The sequence below is a fragment of the Pseudophryne corroboree genome, chromosome 9 (assembly GCF_028390025.1).
Source record: "Pseudophryne corroboree isolate aPseCor3 chromosome 9, aPseCor3.hap2, whole genome shotgun sequence".
NCBI classification, from domain to species: Eukaryota; Metazoa; Chordata; class Amphibia; order Anura; family Myobatrachidae; genus Pseudophryne; species Pseudophryne corroboree.
The window spans coordinates 270139240-270166622 of record NC_086452.1 but is presented as its reverse complement, the minus strand read 5'-3'; positions in this window follow the sequence as shown (position 1 = coordinate 270166622).

The following is a 27383-nucleotide window of genomic DNA, read 5'->3' as shown; positions in this document are numbered from 1 at the left end:
ATGGACAATGGAACAACTTTTGCTCGTTATTTATAGCAAAAGCACCGAGAGACATCAGACAACATGTACATCAAGACAAGACTTCAGACAAGACCTCAATCATCAAATGCATATTAAACTCACATAGTTTACGACTGCATTTATAATAATTGCTTCTTATCTTCACCTCTACAACCTTCAGGTAATGACACACATAGTCGATAGGGAATAAAGATACAGATATCAGCACTCACATATCCCCCCCATTCATGTATCATCAACTAAATGTGCTCCCCCATTTGTTGCAACCAAAAGCCGAAAAGAGCTCGGTAAAGTTTGACAGCCCATCCACAGACCCGTAATACGGGATAAGAAGGATTCAAATGTATACTTCGCAAAACCTCGAAGCTTGATCTAAAACACGTACGGCACGATGATACATGACCCCTCAAACATGGATTCATACACACATGCTTCTACTATTTCACTAGGTCATACTTTTTCCCACCTGCTCCTCTCCTCCCTTTACCCAATCATAAAATGGTATTTTCAGGATGACATATATTTTTCTTTTTTTGAACTGTTTTAGGAAGTGGCAGTTATTGATGACTGCCAAAGGGTGGACTGTCAAAGTCTGAAAAATATCATGCTACACGTTGCCATATATTCACCTCATGCGCTTGCCCGCTGCACGTGCACATTCTCTCCCGTGCGTGCGGATACTCGCAGCTGCGTGAAGGCGCCTCCTCGGCCGTGCGCTCGAGCGCGTGGTATGTGCATTTACGGTAGAGTTTGTGTGCGTCTAGCGGGCGACTCAATCGTTAAATAATAAAACCAAATAGTATGTTTTATAGATAATGTTCCCCTTAATAATGACTGTAAGTTTGTTTAATGTAACTGGTCGCTGGACAGAGAAATTCCTCTTTGCATGATACGAAGGGTCAGACAAGGTTTGAGCAGTGGTGTCTGGTACCTAACTAAAGAACATTTTATTAGAAACAATCCGGTGCTGGTTAGGTAAAGATTAATCGCTCCTGCGTATAGTTATGTCTATTAGTAGTTTCTGGACATTTACTATATTTGCGGTTCATTATCCATGCGGCGGGAATTCTGAGATTCCCTCCCACCTGAGCAGTTTGATATAGTCACAGCCCACCTGTTCAAACTAACCTATGACCTTTTGTTATGATGCGAGGAGACATTCCTGTGTCCAATGAACAATAAGATTATAGGTCCCTTTGTAGTATACTGTACGCAGTGTATATAAGGACAGCCAGCCTGGCCAGCTCAGTCTCTTCTCTCCACAAACGGTTTTCATCTTGACTAACTCAGAGCTGGTACCAGGACTGCGCAGCGATCATTCCCCAGTGTGTGTAAGTTATTCTCTGTGACCATTCTAAATCTCTGACTGTATTCTGCCACGATCTCTCTCTCTCTCATTGTATGTTATTGTTAGCGATTGTGCCGCTATTGTATATTTATGTGTAGTTATTCTGCTTAGATATTGATGTTAGCCTGTAGTGTATGAACTGTTAACTGTTTTTCCTTTTTTACATAGCTAGATATTGTTAGTAAAGGTGTTGGAACCTTAGCAAGGTATTGTTTGTTTATTACATTGCAGAGGGTAATCGGAGCGTCTCAATCGCTCAAGCAGCTTCAGTATTAACAAGGTTAAGCAGTGTTATATCGCTACAGTATTTCAGTAGTAAGGTTTACAGTACAAACTCAATCTTTCACTGTGTTGCATACAAGGTTTACTGAGTGTCATTCCCGTGAGCGTCTGCGCCGCTCATGTTCCCCTCGTGGTCACGAGCGTACGCTACGCTAGTAGCGTAGCATTAACGTAGTCGGCCGCCTATAGCGTGATCGTCACCAAGCGTTAAGCTGTGAGCGAGCGTGTCGCATGTGCATCTCGACCACGGATAAGCGTCTGCTACGCTAAGTACGTACCCTTACGGTGCCCCATACGCCAATTGCGTACTGAGTCTCTTACCCATTTTATAGTGAATGTTATAAGATAAATAGTTAGCTTTATCAAAACATATGGAATTCACCCTAAAGAATACCAAATAAGAAATGACCGAAAGAAAAAAAGAAGTTTAAAACTAGCTCTCTCAAAAGGTATTAAAACCCAAAGGTGAAGTGCTTGATCCAGATTAGCTGTGAGCTGTTTCCACGTAACCAGAAAGACACTTACTGTACATTGGAATTCTAACTCACTTTCACATAAAAGGTATCTTTGTGTAGCGGAAACAGCTGTCCGCCCATCAGCAATTAAAGACTTTTGAAATGACACTTACATTTTTTTCCTGTCACGCATTCATAAAAAGGTATCTTTGTGTCCGGATATAGTGGATACAGATCAGGCAGCACGATGTACTCCACAATAAAAGATTTATTCATCCAATAAAACAGACCGGGAAAAAATGTTCAATTAAAAAAAGAACAGACACAGCTCCCACTCCGTAATGATGCAGGATAGTGACGTGGTTCCGTGATGGATTACCCCTTCCAGATGGTAACAGTGTGGAACAAAATCCCTCGTGGGTCAGGGTGGTCGGTCACTTTACAGTTCAGCTTCAACGCATTTCGGGGATTACCTTCCCCTTTGTCAAGAAGTGATAGACTAAATAAAAGTTCCCGGTTTTATCCTAAAGAGTCACGGTCACGTGATCAGTGTTAACCAATCACAATATCCATGTAATCATATAAAGACATCAATTCCATACATAAATAATAAGTATATAAAACACATTGTCGAATAAACAGTACAAATAATACATCACACCAAATATACAGCAGTCAGAAGATTCAAAAAAATTACAAAGTTACAAAGAATTCTACCTGATCTGATACATATATTTGTAGCTTCAATCTCGCTGGAACCTAACCAAAGGTCCTATCTTTACTAATTTCATGATGTGTGTTTAAAATTATGGTTGATAAGAGCAATCGTTAAGTATAGCTCCTGTTTCTATAATGAACGGGGCTATTCTTGAGAAGTGGAGACACTGCCGCTCACGTGACTTGTATCAACCACTCACGGAAGGCATCAAAGAGATACAATATACCAGACATATCATTTCAAAACTGACCTTCCAATATCAAAAAACCATAATGAATATACATAATATTGCTTTTAAAGAGAAACAAAATTAAATAAAGGGTATAACTAAGGTGATAAATCCATATGTTATAATGTCTCGGTTTCCGTGATTGGAAGGTCAATTGTACATAGTATTCCTCAAACACTATACATATATATGAACCACTATTACGGCCTTATACAAACTGATTGAAAGTACAATGGACGTAGATTCCAATATTTTAGCAGTCCAAAGTTCCAAATGGTGGGCTCACAAAGTTATTACATGCCCGACAAAATGAAAAAGAGTCAGAAGATTCAAAAAATTACAAAGTTACAAAGAATTCTACCTAATCTGATACTTATATTTGTAGCTTCAATCTCGCCGGAACCTAAACAAAGGTCCTATCTTTACTAATTTCATAATTGAAAATTATGGGGCAGTCAAAGAAAAAAAGAATACGTCTAAAAAATAAAGATCAACAGGTAGATATAATACCAGAGAATCGAGAAGGGGAGAATCAGGATAAAACGAAAATCTATAATCTGAGTGATTACACGCTAACTAAAACATGAACAGGAACGCCTAGAAAAAGGTTTAAAATTTGCTCCTTCCAGTAGGTTGGACAATTTTGAAACCTATGTTGATCTCCAGCGTTTCATAAGGAAATTATCTTTTAAGAGAATTTTTTTCTGACAATAACGAAATGTCCCCATCTACTTTTTTCCCCAAACACAAAAAGAGCTGTTTTGTTGAAACTTTTGAACGCTTGGTAAAGGAAGATCTTGAAAAAAACAGAGTTTAAACCCCCCCAAAAAACTAATTTAACTAAGAACCAAAAAAAAGCTATAGGTACACTTAGAAACAATAGCCAAATTGTTATTAAACCCACTGATAAAGGTGGGGGGGATAGTCATCCTTAACAGGGAAGACTACCATACAGAAATAGTACGCCAACTATCAGATAAAGACACATGCAAAAAACTAAGAGGAGCCCCCACTGTGGGAATACAGAAAAAAATAGATGTCTTCTTGCAGTTGTACACTACATTGGAAGTCATTAGCACAGAAGAACACTGTTATATGAGATTGCTAAATCCGGCCATACCAGTGCTCTATATTTTACCTAAGGTCCACAAAAATATTAATAAACCACCAGTGCGCCCCATCGTGGCAGGGACTAATTCTATCGCCTCCAATTTATCTTAGTTTTTAGATTATAAAATGCAACCTTTAGTTATTGATACCAAGTCCTATTTAAAGGACACTATATCAATTATTAATAAACTTGCTACTATAGAATGGAAACCTCACTACCTTCTAGTCACAGCTGACGTCAAATCCTTATACACATGATCATGGTGTGGAGACATTAAAGTATGGAAATGAATATACAGTTAATTGTGGAAGGTGTATCATTGATACTTCAAAACAATTTTTTTGGTATGAGGGTGATTTCTATCTGCAGCTACTTGGGGCAGCAATGGGCACTAGGCTGGCACCTAGTTATGAGTTATCCCAACCTATTTATGGCCCACTGGGAGGATCAGACAATATGGTCTGACCACCAGTGGGCAGCCAGCCTAGTGCTCTGGACACGCTATATAGATGATATTATGTTTATATGGGATGGTGACCATTCTTCTCTATGTACCTTCTGTGACTACTTAAATTCCAACTATAGGAATATTGAGCTTACCTACCAAATCAGCGCCACAGAAATTCATTTTCTGGATTTATTTGTGTATATATAGATGATAATAAACTAACTACTAAACATTATTCAAAACCAAAAGATTGTAACTCATTTATAAGTTTTGATAGCAATCGTCACTCCACTTGGGTCAAAAGTATTCCCAAGAGTCAATTCAGACGACTTAGGAGAAATTGTACACATTTAGATTCCTTTGACACTCAGGCGAACATTATGGAAAAACAGTTTCTAAGTAAAGGATACAGCTGGACCATAGTCACTAATGCACGTTTAGAGACGCGAGATCTGGAATGTGTCACAACTTTAAAAAATAACAGTAAGAATGTTGCCAGAGGAAATTAAGGGGTAACATTTATTACTAAATATAGTTCACAAAATAAACAATTGGAAACCATTATCAGTAAACATTGGTATATCCTGGCCAAAGATCCTTTATTAACAGACACCCTCACTGATAGACCTAGGTTCATCTATCGTAAGGCTAACAACTTAAGGGACATACTTGTTAAAAGTGCCTTGCCTGTAGAAAGAATGCAGACGAGAATCACCTCTGAAGGATTCTACTGCTGTGGTTTTTGCCTTATGTGCAAGAGCTGCAGTATTGACAGGAAGGTTGTAGAATATAAATCAAACCAGATGCAGCAGATTTATCCCATTAAGGATTTTATCACATGCTGCAGCAAAAATGTCATATACCTATTGGAGTGCCACTGCGGACATCAATATATAGGTAGGACAGGTAGGATGCTCAAAGACCGGATGTCCGAACACACTAGGAATATCAAAAAAGGATATGAGCAACATAGTCTCTCAGCTCATTTGAAAGAGAAGCATGACTGCAACATAAATGGTCTAACGAGTATTTTAGGCATTAAACTATCTAAGGGTAATTGGAGAACACGCGATAAGGAGGATTGCCTTGCTAAACTAGAAATGAAAACTATATACCAACTAAAAACATTGTTTCCACATGGATTAAATGTAGAATTTGAAACAAAGTGGTTTATATGATATTAACAAATGCAAATGTTTTAATGTTGGTTCTCCACTAATGGTCTGTTTTATCCTCTTTTTCATTTTGTCGGGCATGTAATAACTTCGGGAGCCCACCATTTGGAACTTTGGACTGCTAAAATATTGGAATCTAAGTCCATTGTACTTTCAATCAGTTTTTATAAGGCCGTAATAGTGGTTCATATATATGTATAGTGTTTGAGGAATACTATGTACAATTGACCTTCCAATCACGGAAACCGAGACATTACAACATATGGATTTATCACCTTAATTATACCCTTTATTTAATTTTGTTTCTCTTTAAAAGCGATATTATGTATATTCATTATGGTTTTTTGATATTGGAAGGTCAGTTTTGAAATGATATGTCTGGTATATTGTATCTCTTTGATGCCTTCCGTGAGTGGTTGATACAAGTCACGTGAGCGGCAGTGTCTCCACTTCTCAAGAATAGCCCCGTTCATTATAGAAACAGGAGCTATACTTAACGATTGCTCTTATCAACCATAATTTTAAACACACATCATGAAATTAGTAAAGATAGGACCTTTGGTTAGGTTCCAGCGAGATTGAAGCTACAAATATATGTATCAGATCAGGTAGAATTCTTTGTAACTTTGTAATTTTTTTGAATCTTCTGACTGCTGTATATTTGGTGTGATGTATTATTTGTACTGTCTATTCGACAATGTGTTTTATATACTTATTATTTATGTATGGAATTGATGTCTTTATATGATTACATGGATATTGTGATTGGTTAACACTGATCACGTGACCGGGACTCTTTAGGATAAAACCGCAAACTTTTATTTAGTCTATCACTTCTTGACAAAGGGGAAGGTAATCCCCGAAATGCGTTGAAGCTGAACTGTAAAGTGACCGACCACCCTGACCCACGAGGGATTTTGTTCCACGCTGTTACCATCTGGAAGGGGTTATCCATCACGGAACCACGTCACTATCCTGTATCATTACGGTGTGGGAGCTGTGTCTTTACTTTTTTAATTGAACATTTTTTCCCGGTCTGTTTTATTGGATGAATAAATCTTTTATTGTGGAGTACATCGTGCTGCCTGATCTGTATCCACTATATCCAGACGCAAAGATACCTTTTTATGCATGCGTGACAGAAAGGAAATGTAAGTGCCATTTCAAAAGTCTTTAATTGCTGATGGGCGGACAGCTGTCTCCGCTACACAAAGATACCTTTTATGTGAAAGCAAATTAGAATTCAAGTGTAAGTGTATTTCTGGTTACGTGGAAATAGCTGACAGCTAATCTGGATCAAGCACTTCACCTTTGGGTTTTAATACCTTTTGAGAGCGCTAGTTTTAAACTTCTTTTTTTCTAACAGACCAGCTCAGTTTCCCCAAATGGTGTAAATACAAAGAGTTTGCAATCTCATTTGCTGGCAAGGTATCCTCCATCTGGGCTGGAATGCCAACTGTGCCGTCAAATGAGTGCCAATTTGTTTCTTTGGACTAGTTACCCCCTCAGCATGTACAGTAGAAGATACTATTGAAATTACTCTAAGGTTGACTATTGTCAAATCTTCATTTTCTAGGAAATGGTATTGAGAAAGTGGTTTCAACACTTCTTGAAACCTCTTAGCCCATGAGAGCTATGATCCATTCCAGTCAGTATTCAGAAGATGACAATCATCAAAACAGCCCTGAAATGGCCTCTGCTGCCAGCCAAACTCTCTTCTCACCTCTGTGTAAAACTGGGTACACACTAAGCGATATGTCATCTGAACCAGGGGATTGGACCTACATATCACTCAATTTGGCACATATCAGGTAGTGTGTATGCCCAATATGTGCGTTCCGTGGTCGCTAGCAATGTTGTCAGGTTGGATGTGCTGCACATGAAACATGACAATATTGCTAACAACACCATGGGGTATTATTTACTAAAAGTCGATGTTAGGTCATTTTTTGATTAGTTTTGTGTTTAGGGGTCTAAATCACACATTTACTAACATGATTTTTGACAATGTTAAAAATAAAATAAAAAAATCATCTGTTAGATCAACATTGACCCAAATCGACTTCTAGTAAATATGCCACATGTATGTTAATGAAGGACAAAACAGTGATAGTTCCGTCCTTCATTAACATTGCTCAATGTGTACCCAGGTTCTGATATGTTGGTCCATGCTTCACATCAAATCTAGCAATATTGGTAGCGAGACCATGTATGCTAATCAGTAGCGGATCTTGCCACGGGCAAGCAGGACTTTTGCCCGGGGCGCCGCCTTCCGGAGGACGCCACACCACGGCAAGATCCGCTGCTGCTGTACCCCCTGCTGCTGCCCGCTGCCGCTGCCCCGCTGTGAAGGGAAACTAGACGCGTAGCGTCTAGTTTCCCTTCGTGCAGAGGACCTTTTCTGTAATGATGTGCGGTGCGCGTTGACGTCATCGTGCACCGCACAGCAAAGGTCCTCTCCACGAAGGGAACTAGACGCATAGCGTCTAGTTTTCCTTCGTGGAGAGGACCTTTGCTGTGCGGTGCGCGATGACGTCATCGCGCACCGCACATCATTTCAGCGGCGCTACTACTGTACAGGGGGCGTAACTGACCACGCCCCCTGTATGAAGCCACGCCCCCTATGCCCCCTCGGGGCGCTAAAAGACCCTGAGCCGGCCCTGATGCTAATGAAGGACAGAACAGTGATCGTTACATCCCCCATTAACATCACTCCAGTGTGTATCCAGCTTTAGGTATCTCAAAGAGGTTTACGTGTGATCTCTAGATGTACTCCCTATGCATTTGCAGCTGTCAGAATTAGTGGATGACACTTAAGAATAAAAAAATTTTATGAAACAAAACACAAAAACAAAATGATGATGATAATGATGATGATGATGATGATGATGATGATGATAAATAAGCACTAGTGGCTGTAAAGAAGTGTCAGACACAAGATAAAATAGTGTGTTTGCACTGTTAGTTGTGAATGTGAAAGCTGCATTATTAGTGTAAAATGTAATTTGTAAAAATAAAAGTCTTGTAACAGTTAAAAAAAATGGTTAACTAATCCAATGGGAATTTGTCTTTTTACCTAATGCTTGCTATAATATAAACACAATGTTAATGTCTCAAGTACTGTCTGTTGGAAGGATTAATACATTATCATCCAATCATGATAATCGTGAATGTCATCACCAGGGGCGGATTGGGATAGAAAACAAGCCCGGGAAATTTCTGTAAGCAGCCCTAATAAAGGCAAAGAACGCTGAGGGGGTGGGGTCTGCTGAAAGAGGGCAGGATCTCTCCTCATAGGGTCTGATTCTGAGTTGGACCAAGTCGCGGCCTTCCTTCCGCCTTCTGCTGCAGTTACATCTGCACCTTTATTGTAATGCCGCACTGCTACAAAACCTTTCCCTGGTATACAACTGTGCTTCTGAGTATGCAAGGATGCCCACTGTCAATATCTAGAGATGGTGCAATCATGCTTTGTGCATCATAGGACGCCACCATTAGTCACCAGTGTGAGCAATGCCCAATGTCGGATTCTGGAAAGGTAAGCATTTAAAAATGGGTGCAGTGTGTGCGGTGTGGGACCCCTGGATTCAGGTGTCCATGTGCACTGCCAACTTTGCATCCATTATAGAAACGCCAGTAGGTAATAAAGACATGGTAAGGGAAAGGAGTTGTCTGAGAGACAGAGGGTGACAGAGACATGGCGAGGGAAAGGAGGTGTCAGAGAGACAGGGGGTGATAGAGACAGACACGGGGTGGGGGGAGGAATCAGAAAGACAGAGGGGTTATGGAGACAGACACGGGGTTGGGGGAGGTGTCAGAAAGACAGAGGGAGTGATGGAGACAGAGACTGGGTGGGGGAAGGTGTCAGAAAGACAGAGAGGATGGTAGAGAAACAGATGCTGAAGGAAAAGACGTGTCAGAGGGACAGACACAAACCAAACATGGGGAGAGGAAGAAGTCAAGGCTGGGCTGGAAAAATAGCAGACAAACTGGTATCTCATCACTTACCCCCTCTTCTACTGCCACTGGCCGTTCCCAGTGCAGTTCACATAGGCTCCACATCACACATGTGCAGGATGGTGCTGGTAGAGTCCGTGGCCGTGCTGCAATTTCAGTGCTTGAAACAGGCAGGGCCAGGGAGGAGCAAGGCAAGTGTAGAGGCAGGGGAGAGACCACAGCCACACATATGTAGTACCCTGGTATTAGTAAAATAATACAATATAAAGCCATATATATGGCTAGGTTACGTTAAATAGTTATGGAAGCACTTGAAGTTAAGTTTATGGGGGTTACCGTATAAAAATGCCACTTGGTGGTAACTGATATTAAAATTCATGATACCCTCATAGAGGGCAAAGACTTATATAACATGTATATTACCCTCACAGAGGGATAAGACTCTTAACTGTGGACCCTCAAATGGTTTGGGCAGAATAGTTTATAACCCAGTAGATATATGGGCTCGTGGCCCCAGGACTTGTCCACTGGCAGGGTTGTGGAGGTACTCTGAGCGCGACTAAGAAGAGAGAATTCGGCACATGCGGGGAGCAGAGAGTGGGACTGATCTGGGAACCTAAAGGGACCTGTTAAAAAGGAGGAACAGGAGAACCATTGGGGGTCTGAGGTGAGAAAAGAGGAGAGAGTGGTGTGCTGCGCTGCGGGTGCGGTGTGCCTGACAGGGAGTAAAGGAGCACTGCCAGTTATAGAACCAGAGGATCACTGCATTACTGACCCGACTCTGCCTTCAGTGATCCCCAAGCTGGACACCACGATCCCGGCTGTCTGTGCCTCCGTCTGGAGAAGGAGAGAGGCGGTCCATGGACGTAACGGCGGTGACATAGGAGGAGGCCTGCGGAAGCTGACTGGAGAGATCTTCCCCCGGTAACACCCTCTAGGCTGGCTATCTAACCTGATCAGAACAGTGAGTGACCAAATAGGGGAGGGCGGAAGGCGGCTCCAGACATCCCATACAAGGTGAGGGGTGGCCCGCATAGAGACTGACACAGAGAAGGGCCTCACACTGAAGGGAATATTAGCCCAGGCTCCATAAGAGACTATTCAACTGTGGCCTCACACTGAAGGGGAAATATCTCAATACCTCATTAAGAGATTTTTGTACAGCAGCCGCACATTAAAAGAAATTTAACATAGTACCTCATAATGTTCTATGCACACTGCCTGAGGTCATCTTTGAGAAATAGTTTTAAATAAAGTGTCTGTCAAAACTCGAAGGAGATCAATATTAAACTATCATAAGAAACAATAGTCAGTAAACCAGTAGAATATACTGACGTTATGTAAAGATAGACTTACCGCAGCTCTATCAGCCGATCACTCTTCTATATTATCCTATAAGTCCTAGCAACGAAAGCCTCCTCTGTAAGCCGTAGCAAGCTGAAGTGAATAGGAAATTGACTTATATCAGTTCGGAGACTCACCCAAGGAATACCAGCACAGTACACTCTAGCAAATGAGTTACAGATAATTGGAGAAAATTATATACAAGATAAGGCAGGACATATCTCAGTTCCCAGTTCCCAGACGTGCCATTATATCTGGAACCGTAACTAGTTTTTGTTAACATTGGAAGTCACAGAATCTAATTACATTACACCTGCCAAGGATTACAGAGCCCTTATCTTAATCTAGTTTTTACAAGAGATAAAGATATTGTGCAGACAGTGTTTCAGCTGTAAGATCTTAACTCTTAAAGACTTCATGTGCAGCAACAGAATGGCCATAGGTCACTGCGCAGTATAGACAGTCACGAAAGAGTAATAGTGCTTGAGATAATACTTTTAGAAATAGACACAATAGTAACCATTGAGAGATTACTGAGTAAACATTGTTTCTTTATTGATGATTCACAGTATTTGTAAGAATTTAATTGATATTTAACGTTAGCAACATTGTTGTCTACAATTTAACCATTTTTCCTTCCAAGAAAGTGAGACCAGCTAAGATCGTCAGTTGCAGTGAAAAAAAAAAAAACTATCTTTGTTTGCTTGAGTGTATAAATAACTGTTGTTCTAAGATAGTGCTAATCTGATTGATATACATATTGTTTTACCATTTGACAAATATTTGTCTTGGGTATCTGTGAGCCCTGATATAAAAAAAATAAATTGATTTTTTTTATATAATAACTGGCTGCAATACATAATTCAACTTCCCCTCTCGGTGAAGATTAAGAAGATCAGACAAGACAGGTGCGGTTATTACAGTATAACACTATATTGAACAAGTGGGATGTGACAGACACTACGCATAGAGGGGTCGCACAAACTTTAGCGTCCACTGAACAGGATACAAATAGAACATGTCGACGGAAGAACAAGCAACAAGTTCACAGAGTTCTCAAACAACTACAGATGGTGTGAATCAACAACCATCCATGGCTAGTGTAAATCCAATCACTCTGCTGTATTATTTTGGGGCCCCGTGGCTGCCCACATATTCAGGAGAAGCACGGCAGAAAGATTCTAACACATTTATTCTGTTTAAAACTAAGATGCAATCAATGTTTAGACTGTATCCCTTACGCAACCAGCAACAACTGGAGATCTTAATCGGGCAGCTAAAAGGGTCGGCATTGCGAGAAGTGTTATCTTGGCCCTTGAAAGAGTGGCAGACTGTAGAACAGGTGTTCCAAAGATTAGCAACCACTTTTGACACTGGTACATTGTCGGATCTTAAGTCACGATTTTAATCTAGGAAGCAACAGCCAGGAGAGTCGTAAAGAGACTTTGCATTAAGTTTACAGGAAGCATTGAGACACGTTAAGGAGATAGATGAGACAGAAGTGAGAGAGGTGGATGAGGTCCTGGTAAATCAATACATAGATAGGACCAGCTGTGTGAATAGTAGATCTCAACTGAAACTCTTGAGGTTACAAAAAGTGGGTAACTCCTTTTTAGATTTTAAGGAGGCAGCGATTAAAGTGATTGGTTCAAGTCAGCCAAAGGAGGTTTCTTTTCCTGAGTTGCCGGGATATCAAGAATCGTCAGAAAATAAGGGCTGATCCATATGACGTACCTGGTGATGTGATGAAACCAAAGAAAGCTGCTCTTCAGGGTGCACAGGCTCCTACTCCTGATCCCGAAATGTTGTTAAAGGGACAAATGGAAGAACTTATGGTTGGAATGGCCGCAATGAATAGGGAATCAGTAAGCGTGCCCCTCCTGAAAGAACAGAGTCAAATTGGCGTACTGATCAAAGGAGACCAAGGAATGACTGGTGGGAGCCATCACCAGGAAGAGGTCGTAGACCTACCGATTGGTTTGATCCACAGGGACGTCCTATCTGCAGGAGATGTAACATCAGTAGACATGTAGAACGAGTTTGAAGTCAGGAAGAGTCTTTAAATGCCAATACCCCGAGGCCGGAGACCAACCCTTGGGGGAATCCAGCACAATAGGTCCTACTCCAGAAGAATGGTGCATGCAATATAAGGGCCAAGGTCCTATAATTACTATTCATATTAACGAGATACAAGTACCGGCTATATTAGACACAGGCTCTCAAGTAACAATCATACAGATGAAGGTCTTCCAGCAACATTGGGGAGAGACGGGAATCATGCCACCCCCACCAGCTTGGCTCAGGCTTTTGGCCAGCAATGGACTGAGTATATCATGCCAGGGATACAGTGAGTTCGACTTTAAGATTGGCCAAGCCATCCTCCCCAGACAAGGATGTATTATTACCAATGTGGATGACTCAACCGTTCCCTCTATAATTGTAGGGATGAATGTGCTACAAAATTGCCCTGAGGAACTAATTGCTGCCTTATGGATGGAATTGTCTAATACGCCACCCGTCTTTCAACGAGCTTTGTTTAAAACAATCCGAAACCTCCAAGGACAGCAACGGTTTATTAATGCTTTAGGAGAAGTAGGAAAAGTGAAGATTGCTGATCGGCGTCCAGTGATTTTGCAACCTAACACCGAAACTATTGTGTGGGGAAAAGCTTGATGCGGACCCCAGGGAAATAATTATGATGCCATCGTGGAACCTTATAATGCAGCTCATCATGATGACATTGTAGTAGCGAGAGTTCTGGTTACAATAATAGGAGGATGAGTGCCTTTACGCATTCTCAATCGCCATGACTATCCTGTTAGATTATTTCGCAATCAGACCTTGGCTAAGCTTATGTGGGTGACTTTTCAGGATACTGTCGATGTGGTTTCTACGCCCACTCAGATAAGTGTCAATTCGACAAAGTGTGATGAAAAAGAGGATATATCCCCTTGGTGGAGAGAAATACAGATCGGGGAAAAAGACACTTTAGAGAAGCTCAAGCAAGGGATTCTAAAAGTTGTACAAGAAAACTCTGCTCAGCTGATTTCGGATTGGGGGCACTGGTTCAACATCATATCCTGACAGGGGATGCACCACCTATTAAGGAGTGATACAGACCTTTGACTCCGGCCTTATATCAACCAGTAAAACAAATGTTAGAGGAAATGAGCAATTCGGGAGTGATAAGAGAGAGTCACAGCCCGTAGGCAGCCCCAATAGTATTAGTGAAGAAGAGAGATGACAATTTACGTTTCTGTGTAGATTACAGAAAACTTAACCAAATAACGCACAAAGACGCTTACCCGATACCATGGATTGAAAAGTCCCTGACAGCACTAAAATCCGCCACTTATTTTTCAACTCTTGATTTAACCAGTGGCTACTGGCAAATTCAAATGGCACCTGGTGACCGAGAGAAGACGTCTTTCACCACCCCCATAAGGCTGTATGAATTTGAACGAATGCCGTTCGGGCTTTGTAATGCACTGGGGAGTTTCCAAAGAGTTATGGAGCACTGTTTAGGATATAAGAACTTTGATATGGTGCTGTTGTATTTGGACGACATAATAGTTTTTTCAAGGACCTATGAGGAACACCTACCTCATCTACACATAGTCTTCCAACGATTAGCCGAGTACGGTTTGAAAGTAAAGCCTTCAAAATGCCATCTTCTGAAAACCAGTGTACAGTATTTGGGGCACATTGTAAATGCTGAGGGAGTAACCCCTGACCCGGAGAAAATTGCTCCAGTACAAGACTGGCCCGCACCGACCACCTTGAGGGAAGTGAGGAAGTTTTTAGGTTTTGTAGGATACTATAGGAGATTCGTGAAGATATTTGCTCACATCGCAGCTCCATTGCAGGAACTACTTCGTGGGACACCCAGGATCCAACAACATAGAAACACACCTATAGTATGGACCACTGCTCAACAAGATGCCTTCGACCAATTGAAGTTACTGCTCACTCAAACGCCCATATTGGCATAGCCTGATTACAGCCAGCCCTTTCAACTCTATACAGACGCCAGTTATCAAGGGTTAGGAGCTGTCTTGTCACAGAAGCAACAGGGAAGAGAACGAGTAATCGCTTATGCGAGTCAAAGTTTGAGAAAGACTGAACGAAATGATGCAAATTATAGTGCTTTTAAATTAGAGCTATTGGCCTTAGTGTGGGCGGTTACAGAAAAGTTTAAGAATTATCTATCCGCCACTCCGTTCATAGCTTTTACTGACAACAATCCCCTTTCGCATTTGACAACGGCTCACTTAGGGGCATTGGAGCAACGATGGTGCTCCCGACTAGCCAATTATGAATTCACTATCAAATACAGGAGTGGGAAAAGTAATCTCAATGCTGACGCCCTGCCACGGCTACCCGTTAGAACTGAAATTGTTGGGGAGGAAGACGAGTGGGAGGACGTCGAAATGCCAAAGTTTCAAAATTTCTTTGTCCAACAACAGTCTATGACCATCCATGTGCAGACAGTACACAGTCAAAACACCGCGAGTACAGCAGAATTGGAACCAGAGGAGAAGTGGTGTCAAATACAGCAAGAAAGTTCAATCATAACCAGGTTGAAAACTCTGGTGCTCTCTGGAAAGATGTTAAATAAACTTGAGCGACAGTCAACCGAAACAGAGCTGCTTAAACTTTGGTGTCAATGAGATCGTCTGAAAATAAAAAAAGGACTTCTTGTTCGTTGTGGAATTAATCCAAGAACGAATCGCCCCGTCACTCAAATAGTACTACCTCACCAAGATAAAGACTTCCTACTTCAAGCCTACCACGATCATTCAGGGCATTTTGGAGCTCAAAAATTGGAAGCTCAATTGCGTAAAAGATTCTACTGGATAGGAATGCGAGATGATATAGCAAGATAGTGCACCAATTGTAAAACTTGTCTTCTACGTAAGCAAGCTCCGGCTAATCATAAAGCTCCTCTTCATCCTATAGTAACCACCTATCCACTGGAACTAGTGTTCCTTGATCATATCAAGTTGAAGCCTAGCCGAACTGGATACCAATATGCTCTTACATTATAGATCATTACTCCAAATTTGCTGTGGCACTTCAAGTACATGACCTATCAGTGAAAACCACTGCAGAACTGCTTTGGAGGGCCTTTGTTCATCCATATGGGTACCCAGAAAACATATTAACTTACCAGGGGTCTGCTTTTGAGTCACACCTGTTTCAGGAACTATGGGGGTAATTCCAAGTTGATCGCAGCAGGATATTTTTTAGCAGTTGGGCAAAACCATGTGCACTGCAGGGGGGACAGATATAACATTTGCAGAGAGAGTTAGATTTGGGTGGGTTATTTTGTTTCTGTGCAGGGTAAATACTGGCTGCTTTATTTTTACACTGCAATTTAGATTGCAGATTGAACTCACCACACCCAAATCTATCTCTCTCTGCACATGTTATATCTGCCTCCCCTGCAGTGCATATGGTTTTGCCCAACTGCTAAAAAATTTCCTGTTGCGATCAACTTGGAATTACCCCCTATGTACGTTATACGGGTGCAAGAAGTTGAGGACTATGGCATATCATCCCCAATGCAATGGGTTATGTGAAATAATGAATAAATCAACAATTAGCATGTTAAGGTCTATTCCATCACCTGAGCATCAAGAGTGGCCGACACTACTACCAGAGATCATCTTCCTGTATAACAATAAAAAAAAAAGATTGGATGTACCTCAAGAAGTCATCCAGGAGATAATTCATCATACAGATTGGGTAAAAGAGCATCACTGACATTTAAAAACTGCACAAACTATCGTCAATCAACGAATGGATCAGATGCGAAAGTGACAGGCCGAACATTACATTGAGAATGCTTTGGCTGAACCTCTGAATATAGGTGACTGGGTCCTGAAGAAAAAAAATCATCGCCACAGCAAATTAGATAATCATTGGGAGACAACACCGTACCAAGTAACAGGAATTCCGTGACCCGATGTTGCAGTCTATTAGATAACCAAAGATAATGGACATTACTCATTAGTAGTGCATCGTAACCAGTTGAAAAAGTGCTTGACTCCAACTTCTAGCGAGGAAAAGAATGAAGATATAGAGGCAGAGAGAGGGAGCCCATTTGCAGCAAGCTTGACCGATGATTCCTTAAAGGGTATAATGAGGTTGTTTTGGCCTGTATTAGTCCCTGCCTATCCAAACACAGTTCCTACTATGGGGAAAGTATCAACTTCTTATACTGAAAAAGATAGTTACCCTGCACATGATTCTGGTTTACCATAGCTTAATGTGATAGCAGGTAGTGAAGCTGATGAAAATGTTACCGAATCCAGCTCTGTACTCAGAAGGTCAGAGAGAAGTTCACAAGGCATCCTACCTTCTAGGTATAGGTGTTAGTTAAATTTTTTTATGTATTACTGCTGTTGTATGATCTTCTACCCGACTAGATACATCTTTAAGAAGAGTAAGTTATTAATAGTGTGAAGCTATGCATTAGGACACGCATAGTTAAAGCTGAAATGTACGTAGTACCCTGGTATTAGTAAAGTAATACAATATGTAGCCATATATATGGATAGGTTATTTTAAATAGTTATGGAAGCGCTTGAAGTTAAGTTTATGGTGGTTACTGTATAAAAATGCTACTTGGTGGTAACTGATATTAATATTCATGATACCCTCATAGAGGGCAAAAACTTATATAACATGTATATTACCCTAACAGAGGGATAAGACTCTTAACTGTGGACCCTCATGGAGGGTAAATGGTTTGGGTAGAACAGTTTATGGCCCAGGAGTTATATGGGCTCGTGGCCCCAGGACTTATCCACTGGCAGGGTTGTGGGGGTACTCTGAGCGCGACTAAGAGGAGAGAAGCCGGTGTGTGCAGGGAGCAGAGAGCGGGACTGATCTGGGAACCTAAAGGGACCTGTTAAAAAGGAGGAACAGGAGAACCGTTGGGGGTCTGAGGTGAGAAAAGAGGAGAGAGTGGTGTGCTGCGCTGCCGGAGTGGTGTGCCTGACAGGGAGTAAAGGAGCGCTGCCAGTTATAGAACCAGAGGATCACCACGTTACTGACCCGACTCTGCCTTCAGTGATCCCAAAGCTGGACACCACGATCCCGGCTGTCTGTGCCTCCGTCTGGAGGAGGAGAGAGGCGGTCCATGGACGTGACGGCGGTGACATAGGAGGAGGCCTGCGGAAGCTGACTGGAGAGATCTTCCCCCGGGAACACACTTTGGGCTGGCCAATTAACCCGATTGGAACAGTGAGTGACCAAATAGGGGAGGGCGAAGGCGGCTCCAGACATCCCATACAAGGTAAGGGGTGGTCCGCATAGAGACTGACACAGAGAAGGGCCTCACACTGAAGGGAATATTAGCCCAGGCTCCATAAGAGACTATTCAACTGCGGCCTCACACTGAAGGGGAAATATCCCAATACCTCACTAAGAGATTTTTGTACAGCAGCCGCACATTGAAAGAAATTTAACATATTACCTCATAATGTTCTATGCACACTGCCTGAGGTCATCTTTGAGAAATAGTTTTAAATAAAGTGTCTGTCAAAACTCGAAGGAGATCAATATTAAACTATCATAAGAAACAATAGTCAGTAAACCAGTAGAATATACTGACGTTATGTAAAGATAGACTTACTGCAGCAGCAGTGCAGGCACAGGAGTTGATAGCTATATCAGCCGATCACTCTTCTATATTATCCTATAAGTCCTAGCAACGAAAGCCTCCTCTGTAAGCCGTAGCAAGCTAAAGTGAATAGGAAATTGACTTATATCAGTTCGGAGACTCACCCAAGGAATACCAGCACAGTACACTCTAGCAAATGAGTTACAGATAATTGGAGAAAATGATATACAAGATAAGGCTGGACACATCTCAGTTGCCAGTTCCCAGACATGCCATTATATCTGGAACCGTAACTAGTTTTCGTTAACATTGGAAGTCACGGAATCTAATTACATTACCCCTGCCAAGGATTACAGAGCCCTTATCTTAATCTAGTTTTTACAGGAGATAAAGATATTGTGCTGACAGTGTTTCAGCTGTAAGATCTTAAAGGGGGGTACTCACGGAGCGATATTCTAAGCAATCTGACCAGATTGCTTAGAATATCAGCATGATCGCTCCGTGTGTAGCCCCCTCAGCGATAGCGTTGCGCGGCCCCGCACATCGCTATCGCTGCTGCTAGATTGGCCTGCATGCAGGCCAATCTAGCGGGTCGCTCACTTCACCCGCTGGGTGAAGTGAGCGGCCCCCCCGTCTCCCCCCGCACACTCAGCACAGATCGCGCTGTGCTGAGCGGCAGGAGAGATGTGTGCTGAACGGTTCGCTCAGCACACATCTCTCCTTAATTGGCCTGTGGGTACTGGGCTTAACTCTTAAGGGGGGTACTCATGGAGCGATATTCTAAGCAATCTGACTAGATTGCTTAGAATTTAAGCATTATCGCTTCGTGTGTACCCCGTACAGTGATAGCGATGCGCAGCCCTGCGCATCGCTATCGCTGGTGCTAGATTGGCCAATCTAGCGGGTCGCTCACTTCACCCGCTGGGTGAAATGAGCGCCCCCCGTCTCCCACACATCTCTCCCACATCGGCCTGTCTATATGGGCCTTTAAAGACTTCATGTGCACCAACGGAATGGCCATAGGGCCATCTGTGAGCCCTGATAGTAAAAAAAAAAAAAATCAATTTTTTTTTTTTAATAATAACTGGCTGCAATACACAAGTCAACTTCCCCTCTCTGTGAAGATTAAGAAGATCAGACAAGACAGGTGCGGTTATTACAGTATAACACTATATTGAACAAGTGGGAAGTGACAGACACTACGCATAGAGGTGTCGTACACATATGTACCACAAATGCTGCCTGCAGTGTAACCAAAGGCAGGCAGTGCTACAGAATGACTCTCTGTCATTATTTTTCACAGAGTGCTGCCAAATATGATAGAGAGAGAGAGAGAGAGAGAGAGAGAGAGAGATATGCATATAGATAGATAGATAGATAGATAGATAGATAGATAGATAGATAGATAGATACAGTCAGTGGCTTGCCTCTTATCACTCACACAGTTGAAGTCCCTGTCAGTCCACTTGGAGACCTGCCCTGCTGCCCCTGATTAATCTTCCAACGTAGTGTGCGGTTCACCAGAACTCTTGAAGATCCACATGGCCACACCAGCTAGGCATCGCACCTTGCTTGCTGCCCTCCAGGCTCCTCCCAATCCCCACCTGCTGAACTCGGAGATCGCCTGGTGGCTGTAGCTGGCTGCACAGGAAGAGACTCGCGAGATCATGATATCATCATCTCGCGAGACCGCTGCCCCACACTACACAGCCAGGTCAGGAGGAAGGGAAAGTGAAGGAAGAGAAGATATGTGGGGATATGTTGGACTGTACAGAGGGGATATAATTAGATAGGAAAGCTTGTGAATGTTATGTGAGTGGTTCTGGAATTTCATAAGCTTGCCTGAATAGGTGAGTTTTCAGGGTACGTTTGAAGGTTTGGAGACTAGAGGAGAATCTTATTATGCATGTTAGGGAATTCCACAGAGTGGGTTCAGCCCAAATAAAATCCTGCTATCGTGCATGGGAGTGAATAATGACATCAAGTGTAGTACTGTGATAGGATACTACCTTTGCAATAAGACTGTTTGTGAAATTTCATCCCTGCTGGTCAATTGGAAGTGATATTATTAGAAAGTGGAAGAATTTAGGAACAACAGCAACTCTGCCAAGAAGCGGAATACCACGTAAAATTACAGAGCGGGGTCAATGACTGCTAAGGCGCATGGTGCGTAAAAATTGTCAATGCTCTGCTGATTCCATCACTGAATAGTTATGTACTTCCACTGGCATTAATGTAAGCACAAAAACTGTGCAGTGTGACCTTAATGGAATGGGTTTCCATGGACGAGCAGCTGCATGCAAGCCTCACATCAGCAAGTCCACTGCCAAGCGTCAGATGGAGTGGCACACTGACACTGGAATGTGGAGCAGTGGAAAAGTGTTCTGTCGAGTAACCAATCACGCTTCTCTGTTTGGCAGTCAGATGGGCGAGTCTGGGTTTGGCAGATGTCTGACTGCATTATGCCAACTGTGAAGTTTGGTGGAGAAGGGATAATGGTATGGGGCTGTTTTTCAGGGATTATGCTAGGCCCCTTATCTCCAGTGAAGGGAACAATGTTATACTTCCAACTGATCTATGGAATCCCTTAATACTGTACTTTTGATTTATTGTTTATAATCCCAGATATTGTGAACCAATAAATTTACTGCAAACCCGGGATTGAAATACCTAATTCATATTGTATTGCTACAGTTGCATATAAAAAATGGTTGCATAGCATGCAGTGTACACGAGCCCCATTCCAGGGAAGCCCTGTGCCACTCACCCGACTCCCCACTGCTGCTGCTGGCCTGAAGAAGCATATTCAGAAGAGTGGTTACAGAGGCTTTGCAAATCAAACCCACGCACCTCCCATGCTGCTCTTAATGATCCAACCAGGGTGCTGGCTTGATCTGTTTACCAAATAAGAACCGGTCTTAGTGACTCTGTAAGCTTTCCCACATTGGTGCCTTTGTTAATGGATTATGCATTTGTGCAGTGGTATGCTCCTTGTTGTATGGTGTTTCAAATATTTGCTCATGGCAGAGTGCTAGCAAAGTGGTCATGAACTGTAATAACTGATCTAATAATCGGATGACATGGCATAATGTTAGAAATACTATCTGCATAATATTGCGAGTTGTGACAAAATGTATTTGCTAAATGGGGTTTATTATGACTATTTGCATTTCTTTATTTGCTAGCTTCTTTGGGGAAAGAAATCAGTAGAATTAAATGTCTAGAATTTTCTAGAAGAGGAGTGGGGATGAAGGGGTCCACTAATTTCTTAAAATGCCTAAAAATACGCCATAATGTACTTAGTCTATGCTTGACTTTTCCTGCCCATTTCCCACTTCCATTGCTTTAGATCTGCCAGATGTAAAGGAATGGAAGTAAGCGATATGTAAAAATGTATAGACGTTTGTATATACATTTTTGGTGTGCATGTATTGTACGGGAATGTGTATCTTACACAAAAATACAGCACTCTCTAAAGTAGGCTCTATATGGGCATGATTTAAGTAAATTTGGACAGGGTTTGTATAGAACTGGGTAAAAATTTGGTGAAACCGGCCATGGTGTGGGTGGTTCAGAGGAAGGTCCCAAATTAGTTTTTTTTAAATGTTGGGAAACATTGCTTAACTGAGGAAAAATTAAGCATAAGCCCTGGAATTCTCTATAAAACCATGGAAAATGTTACAATAAATGTGTTATTTCTGAGATTTCGTGCACCGTTTTATTCAGTAGGATTAACAAAACATACGCTGTTTTCAGCACTTGTTATGCTTCATGTGCTGCTTGTAAAGGATGTAAATGTTTCATACAAAGCAATATTTTTCGCATCCATAGTCTGACTTATATTATGCAGTCCAGATTTATTATTATCATATGTTGTGCTGAATGTGTATATTTTTAAACACCCATGTGGTAAAACTGTAGGTGGGCAAAACCACTTATTCCTTTATAGTCTACAATATAAACTATGCCAGAAATTGACAAGGCAAAAAACTAAGAAACATTAACTGTTTGTGTTCTGTTTAATAGCTAAGAAGAAATATCATGCATCCAGGGCCGTCCCGAGCCTAATTTTTTTTGGTAAGTGGATGTAGATTTGGGCGACCCTTGGTGAAATAAATTAATATATCCAATGGAAATAATTATATACAGTGGTCCCAACAGGAGGAAAAAACATACACATTAGTCCCCTCATCATAAGTAAAAACACACACACATAGACCACCACGACAAAACCCGGGTTCACTATGGTAGGCCAGCGGTCGGGCTCCCGGCGACCAGCATACCGGCGCCGGGAGCCTGACCGCCGGCTTACCGACAGTGTGGCGAGCGCAAATGAGCCCCTTGCGGGCTCGCTGCGCTCGCCACACTACGGGCATGGTGGCGCGCTACGCGCGCCACACTATTTTGTTCTCCCTCCAGGGGTGTCGTGGACCCCCACGAGGGAGAATAAGTGTCGGTATGCCGGCTGTCGGGATCCCGGCACCGGTATACTATGCACCGGGATCCCGTCAGTCGGCATACTGAAGACCACCCCAAAACCCCCCACATAGGCTTTATATAAAAAAAACCCACTTATTCCTTTATAATCTACAATATAAACTATGCCAGAAATTGACAAGACAAAAAAAACTAAGAAACATTAACTGTTTTTGTTCTGTTTAATAGCTAAGAAGAAATATCATGCATCCTGGGCTGGCCCGAGCCTAATTTTTTTTGGTAAGGTGATATAGATTAGGCGACCCTTGGTGAAATAAATTAATTATATACAATGGAAATAATTATATATAGTGGTCCCAACAGGGGCACAAAACATACACATTAGCCCCCTCATGATAAGTAAAAACATACATACCGACATCCTGGTTGCTCTCTCCGGGAGAGAGCAGCCAGGTCGGCTCAGCAGGGGGGGCGGGCAGGGTTATGACATGCATAGGGGGCAGGGCGGAGGCAGAACAGGGGCAAGCGGAGGCAGAACAGGGGCGGGGTTATCGCGGCACATAATTTAAGCCACGCCCCCTGGTATGTAATGTCGCAATTACCGGCATTATACAGCAGGGGGCGTTGCTATGATGACACGATTCTGCAAGAATCTCGTCATCGACAGCCCGAACCACCTACTTTCCTCACTAAATGGGCGGCCGGGCAGGGGGGGCCCCTAAAAAAATTGTGAGACTTGCCTGCTCTTCATAGGCTTTACATAAAATACAAACAAAAAAACCCCGCTATCAGCGGGATGTAATGGTGTCTGAGTTTGCTGGAGGTGTGGAATGCCGGCTGAACTCGGATGTTTTTTTACTGTGACAATCATTTACAAGGCATGCAAGGCATTTATAAATGATTGCTAGTTTAAAAAAACATTCGAGTTTGTCTGGCATCCCTCACCTCCGGCGAATTCGGACCCATTACATCCCGCCGATAGGCTTTGAATGGAAAATAAAACATATAGGCTTTGCATAAAGAAAAAACACATACTGTAGGCCCCCACAGGAGGAAAAACACAAAAATTAACACCCACATAAAAGTAATGAAACACATAGGATTCACATGGAAAAAACACACACATAGGCCCCCACATAAAAATAATAAAACATACAGACTAGTGACAGACTGAGAGACTGTGTGGGGGCTGCGGCTGACAGCTGTGTCTGCCTCCTTTGTCCACTCCTACTCTGAAAAGGGATGTATAACGAACAGGGATGTGAGGATGCCAGTGGGTTGTGTGGTGCACAGGGATGTGAGGATGTCAGTGGGCTGTGTGGTGGACAGGGATGTGGGGATGCCAGTGGGTTGTGTGGTGGACAGGGATGTGAGGATGCCAGTGGGCTGTGTGGTGGACAGGGATGTGAGGATGTCAGTGGGTTGTGTGGTGGACAGGGATGTGGGGATGCCAGTGGGCTGTGTGGTGGACAGGGATGTGAGGATGTCGGTGGGCTGTGTGGTGGACAGGGATGTGAGGATGTCAGTGGGTTGTGTGGTGGACAGGGATGTGGGGATGCCAGTGGGCTGTGTGGTGGACAGGGATGTGAGGATGTCGGTGGGTTGTGTGGCGGATGGGGATGTGGGGATGCCAGTGGGCTGTGTGGTGGACAGGGATGTGGGGATGCCAGTGAGTTGTGTGGTGGACAGGGATGTGAGGATGCCAGTGAGTTGTGTGGTGGACAGGGATGTTCGGGTGCAAGTGGGTTGTATAAAGAACAGGGATGTGAGGAAGCCAGTGGGCTGTGTGGCTTACAGGGATGTGAGGATGTCGGTGGGTTGTGTGGCGGATGGGGATGTGAGGATGCCAGTGGGCTGTGTGGTGTACAGGGATGTTAGGAGGCTGTTGGGTTGTGTGATGGACAGGGATGCAAGGGTGATGTGTGGATGTCAGTGGATTGTGTGGCAGACAGGGATGTGAGGATGCCAGTGGGCTGTATGGTGGACAGGGATGCGAGGATAACAGTGGGTTGTGTGGTGGACAGGGATGTGAGGATGCCGGTGGGTTGTGTGGCAGACAGGGATTTGAGGATGCCGGTGGGTTGTGTGACAGACATGGATGCGAGGATGCCAGTGGGTTGTGTGGCGGACAAGGATGTGAGGATTAGTGATGTGCACCGGAAATTTTTCGGATTTTGTGTTTTGGTTTTGGATTCGGTTCCGCGGCCGTGTTTTGGATTTGGACGCGTTTTGGCAAAACCTCCCTGAAAATTTTTTGTCGGATTCGGGTGTGTTTTGGATTCGTTTTTTTTTTTTTACAAAAAACCCTTAAAAACAGCTTAAATCATAGAATTTGGGGGTCATTTTGATCCCATAGTATTATTAACCCCAATAACCATAATTTCCACTCATTTCCAGTCTATTCTGAACACCTCACACCTCACAATATTATGTTTAGTCCTAAAATGTGCACCGAGGTCGCTGGATGGCTAAGCTAAGCGACCCAAGTGGCCGACACAAACACCTGGCCCATCTAGGAGTGGCACTGCAGTGTCAGACAGGATGGCCGATTTAAAAAATAGTACCCAAACAGCACATGATGCAAAGAAAAAAAGAGGTGCACCAAGGTCGCTGGATGGCTAAGCTAAGCGACCCAAGTGGCCGACACAAACACCTGGCCCACCTAGGAGTGGCACTGCAGTTTTCTAGCGAGAGGATGAGTGCTTCCATCCTCATGTGAATCTGAACCACTAGCCATGAACATAGGCCAGGGCCTCAGCCATTCCTTGCCACTCCGTGTCATAAATGGCATATTAGCAAGTTTACGCTTCTCATCAGATGTATTAAACTTTGATTTTTGGGTCATTTTACTGAACCTTTGTAGTATACTTGACGACACAGAGGTAGAGCAATGGACTACTGTACCGTACTGCTATATATATATACTGGTGGTCAGCAAAATTCTGCACTGTCCTCCTACTATATAATACTGTGCACAACTAAAATGCACCACAGGTATGGATGGATAGTATACTTAACGACACAGAGGTAGGTAGAGCAGTGGCCTACTGTACCGTACTGCTATATATTATATACTGGTGGTCAGCAAATTTCTGCACTGTCCTCCTACTATATAATACTGTGCACAACTAAAATGCACCACAGGTATGGATGGATAGTATACTTGACGACACAGAGGTAGGTAGAGCAGTGGCCTACTGTACCGTACTGCTATATATTATATACTGGTGGTCAGCAAAATTCTGCACTGTCCTCCTACTATAAAATACTGCGCACAACTAAAATGCACCACAGGTATGGATGGATAGTATACTTGACGACACAGAGGTAGGTAGAGCAGTGGCCTACTGTACCGTACTGCTATATATTATATACTGGTGGTCAGCAAAATTCTGCACTGTCCTCCAACTATATAATACTGCGCACAAATAAAATGCACCACAGGTATGGATGGATAGTATACTTGACGACACAGAGATAGGTAGTGCAGTGGCCTACTGTACCGTACTGCTATATATTATATACGGGTGGTCAGCAAAATTCTGCACTGTCCTCCTACTATATAATACTGCGCACAACTAAAATGCACCACAGGTATGGATGGATAGTATACTTGACGACACAGAGGTAGGTAGAGCAGTGGCCTACTGTTCCGTACTGCTATATATTATATACTGGTGGTCAGCAAAATTCTGCACTGTCCTCCTACTATATAATACTGCGCACAACTAAAATGCACCACAGGTATGGATGGATATTATACTTGACGACACAGAGGTAGGTAGTGCAGTGGCCTACTGTACCGTACTGCTATATATTATATACGGTTGGTCAGCAAAATTCTGCACTGTCCTCCTACTATATAATACTGCGCACAACTAAAATGCACCACAGGTATGGATGGATAGTATACTTGACGACACAGAGGTAGGTAGAGCAGTGGCCTACTGTTCCATACTGCTATATATTATATACTGGTGGTCAGCAAAATTCTGCACTGTCCTCCTACTATATAATACTGCACACAACTAAAATGCACCACAGGTATGGATGGATAGTATACTTGACGACACAGAGGTAGGTAGAGCAGTGGCCTACTGTACCGTACTGCTATATATTATATACTGGTGGTCAGCAAAATTCTGCACTGTCCTCCTACTATATAATACTGCGCACAACTAAAATGCACCACAGGTATGGATGGATAGTATACTTGACGACACAGAGG